Here is a 4903-nt window from a genome sequence, read left to right as displayed (position 1 = left end):
GTTTACTATAGTTTATATAGGGAAATAACACTTTTGGGTATATATTTTATCCATTTTCAGCAGAAAATTACTCAAACTTAGTCAGAATCATCTTTGGTGAATGAGAGTATTACTTTTGAAAATTGGGATTCCTGCCTCATCCCCAGNCCGAGCTATCCGTTCTCCCTTGGGGAGGGGGTAAAGTTTACTATAGTTTATATAGGGAAACAACACTTTTGGGTATATTTTGATAATTTTCTGTTGGAAATTATTCTTACTTGGTCAGAATTGNTAAAGCTACCAGTACCTATGATATAACTCAGGTGACCGCTAAGGCCCTTGGGCCTCTTGTTTTACATAGCCAAGGACATGTGTAGGTAGGTACATGTGATAATCAGGTCCCATATTTTATTTGACAGTTATATTATATTGTAATGCTATTGAAGAAAATGGTTTATTTTTTTCTTGCTGTGACAAAGTAGCAGAAGCGAGACTAGTTCACTGAAAGTATTAGTGCTAGACCAACCGCACTTAGACTATAGATGCATATTAGGTCTTATATCTCAACTCATGCATTAAATGATTGGTGTGCCCTACCTTTCACGGTCCATTGACTTTGTCAGCATCTCCATCAACATTAAGTTTTTGTATTTAAGTTAGTTTTCCTGCAACTATAAGTGCTAACCCAACCAAACTTGGACCATAGATGCATCTGAGGTAATAAATCTCAACCCATGCTTCAAATGCTGGATGTCTACATTGAATTTGTTTTACGAATATGTGCATTGATGGTCAAAGCGGTGCACAGGCAAGACATATCAATCTGAATCCTTCCTGAACAGGCTAGACAGACCTCGTTGAGAACCCACAAGTCAATTTCTATACACATACATTACACCTACATGTTCAGATACTGTCGCTTCTAGATTCGTGGTGCTTAGTTTTTGAACTCATACCTTTATATTTATTTATTTTTATTTTTTTTAAATTTAAGCTTTATATCTTAAAAATGGAACTATATTTTATCATAAAGAGATGTAGAAATATTGGTATACAGAATTTGAACATATTTTTTGAATCTGGCTAAGGTGAGAGTTGGGAGGTTGATCCGCTTTATATTCCTTTTTTTTTCTTAAAGAATATTACAAATGCTGAAAAGTAACCATAATATTTTTTCAAATGAAGGGGCACAAAGACAGCCTTATTTATGGGTCCCAATCCTTACTCATATCTCCTTGTTTAAGAATGAAAGCATTCAATGCAAATAAAGAATCATATTTTTTCATTCTTTTTAACAATTCATATACATGTTTACAATGTCAGTGAGGGAGGGGATGCGGGGGGGGGGGAAATTATTAATAGAACCTTCGGGGAGGGGTCATAACTAATAGAACCTTCAGCATATAACCCAAAACAATCTCGACCAGAATGGTCAGACTCTTGTCAACAAAGTGGCTTGTTGACCAGAAGGGTCAGACTCTTGTCAACAAAGAGGCTTGTTAAACAGAACGGTCAGACTCTTGTCAACCAAGAGGCTTGTCGATCAGAAGGGTCAGACTCTTGTCAACAAAGAGGCTTGTCAACCAAGAACCTTACCACAAGAATCCTCTATTCTCTACAAGATTTCCATATAAAGTCATTAAATTAGTTAAATTTTCCCCATCCTTTCTCTCAGTTGAAAATTTCCAGATTCAGATCAAAACCATTTATCTACAGATGTATATTAATATCAGTAAACTGTTTCCTACGAAAAGTGTTGGCAAAGATATCACAATTAAATTGGGAAACAAATCTGTTGGGTAGGAAAATGAATATCGGATCATATACAGTGTATCTGGCCTGAATAAACTCGAAGTCTAACTCTAGTTCAAACTCTATTGTAGACTGGTTATGTAGCTGTTCTAGTTTCAACCAAAGCCATCATTCAAATTATTGTGTGTTACATTGGGGTCATCTGGTGTTAAGTCATCCTTTTTTTCTTTGAAAAGTAATTGGTGTATATTTTTAGCTTCTTTTGATGTCATTTTGAAAATAAGTTCTTATTTATAATATCTTTAACTTAATAGATGCAATCTTAGCTGTACATTTTGTTATGCATGTTGTCACAGAATCATTGATAAATTGCATATGTTGAAAATGGTGGATTTTATGTATTAGTTAGGGAGACTTTGTTGAATTTTGTTTTTGTTGAAAAAAAGCATAACTTCCTGGTATTGAAATAGAAAATATTTCAAAATATGGAAATCAGGTGAAATCTTTAACACAGAATCACATTTTATTCTTCTGTCTTTGTACAGTATACCTGAAACGGCTAAAGTCAGTGTCACAGTGGTATTGAATTCTGGGATTTATTGTGTTAATCATAAAACAAGGCCACAGTTAGTTGTAACAATGCTGACATTGATGTGCTTACATTATTGTATGTTTATTTGTCTGTTTTAAATTGAGATTAAATGAAATGATCTGATTACATAATTGGCTGAGAAAAGAATCAGTTTAGCAAGGAAATGTAATTAATTTGCACAATTGATATATAGCACATGTACGATGTGTTCTATTTCACCTTCAGGAAAATAGTACACAGGTGCTTGTAACAGTCTGGGTCACAAAGACTTGCATTGATTGGCTCCATCCCTCTGTGAAAGTAAAAAATAATCTTGGACTTGATTAAGATTACCTTTAATAGCCTTGCTCAAGTCCTAGATTTTTTAGGGGAGCAGGGGACATTTGATTCAAGCTCAAGTAAGTGAAATTAGTTTCAAATGTACTGTGATAGTTGAGAATCAGGCAATAGTAGCCATATTTGTATGTACAATTTAGCTATGGTGTTTATGTTGTATGTCTGTTGGTAAATATCGTCAAGAAATAAATTATTCATTAGTTGTTATTTTAACTGTATATATCTTAATGGGTTTGATTTAATCTTCCCACCGATCTTAATGAGAGTTGATGTTGCTGCGAAGCTTAAATTGGTTGCATGCATGCCCAAGATGATGTCAGAAATAATTTAACAAGTTGTCATAAATCTGTAATATGAGCATATTTCGAATAGCTTTTGATGAGAAATATAAAAATGATCCTTGCTGAAAATTATGAGTGTCATTTAATGACAGGCTGTACATGTACTGTCACAAGTCCTAGAAACCTAAATAGAAATATTTCACATTATTGCACTTTCTTTGTGTGTGTGATATGTCTCAAAATTGAAAGTTCAAATTATTATAGAAAGTGACATTAAATGATTTGGTAGTTTTAATTATAAGGATATTTGTGTTAGCAATTTTGAGATTCCTCTAAAAAAAAAAAAAAAAAAATCAAAATTATTTTGGGATGTACAGGAATAAGATAAAAGTTTCATGTGGAATTGTTGTTAACCAGGCTTTGAACACCACGCACAGCCTAGAATGTATACATTGTTAACACTTAGATGGTATTAGAGGAAATAACTCTTAACACAAAACAGATTACCATATAATGTGTAATGTGACATATATCCTGAAATATAAATTATTTGTCAAAGAGAAAAATAGAAACTATATTGTAAATAATTGTTGGACTGTCTATTAAAAGTTTATTTTAATGACCACCCACCTATTTATCAGGTATTTCCTGGCATTGTATTTTAATTGATAAATCAATTAGGTAGTATTGTATTTTAATTGATAAACCAATTAGGTAGTATTGTATTTTAATGAAGTATTTTGATTAATAACCAATAAGTATTGTATTTTGTTTTATATTACATTACAATTGTATTTTATTATATGACTACACCATTAAGTAAGTTATCCTCACGCGGATCGAGATAATCTCCACACTAACAGAACCATCTAATTTATCATAGCTGTTCCAGCTGCCAAGATATATTGTTGGCATTTTTTTATATTCAAAGTTCTTTTTAACGTTTCTCTCCATTTTGAAATGTAAAAAAAACAATTACCGGTAATCACTTTGATATTAACGCTGCATATTTGGGTTTTCAAGTAAAATTAGTAGTACAGTTACTCTATGCTTTCAAAAGTAAAGTCCAGTGTTTCCCAGGTCTATGGTTCACAAAACATCTTGTGTTATGCACCATGGAAACTCACCTTTGTAATAAATGGATGTGCAACTTGGTTCATGACCTTTAAGGCAGTTAATATAATTGGTTACAGGCTTTTCAAACTACCAATTTGATTGGCTCAATACCTTTGAAACTGCCAACCTAATAATTTTGAAACATGCCAATTCTTTCGTAATGTGTATGTTTGATAGAAATATTATTTCATTCAACCAAACTTGTGCAATATATCTTGATGCTTATGGATAACAATAAAACAATACATGGTGAAAACCTTCCCTATTTGCTGTCTTTGCTTTGTCAGTATCAAGGCTGTTTGCATTGGGTTAATGGGTTGTGTGTCCTGGTGAAATGAAATATTAACACGTTCCGACCTGTTTGGCTGTAGAGAATTCAACATACGCTCAATTTGCTAATTCTTTGATACAACATTCCAATACATCGATTTACACAAAGAACAGACAGTCGCCTTTGTGGCCCGCAGTTTGGTTTGGTTTAGTATTGTTTAACGTCCTATCAACAGCTATGGTCATTAAAGGACGACCTCCCCTGTGTGTAAGATGCATGCGTGTAGTGTATGCTTGTGTGCATTAAGCAGGAGTAGAAACTACCATTTTACAGACTCTGGTATGTCTCGGCAAGGGACAGAACCAACAGACAGTCGCCTTTGTGGCCATAAATGTGATAATTTTGAGACCAGATATGATGAAATGAAGGAGGTTGCCGTCTTCATCAGCAACAACAGGAGGCATTGGAAGCCATGGATTTGAAAGTGAAAACGATTGCCAACTTACGTGACAAACTATCCGAAACAGTTTTGGTTTTGCAATGCCGCTCAATGAAAAACAATCTGGTGTTTATAGG

Source organism: Mizuhopecten yessoensis, unplaced genomic scaffold (assembly GCF_002113885.1).
Source record: "Mizuhopecten yessoensis strain PY_sf001 unplaced genomic scaffold, ASM211388v2 scaffold10135, whole genome shotgun sequence".
Taxonomy (NCBI): Eukaryota; Metazoa; Mollusca; class Bivalvia; order Pectinida; family Pectinidae; genus Mizuhopecten; species Mizuhopecten yessoensis.
The sequence above is the reverse complement of the archived record's forward strand: the minus strand, read 5'-3'. Positions refer to the sequence as shown.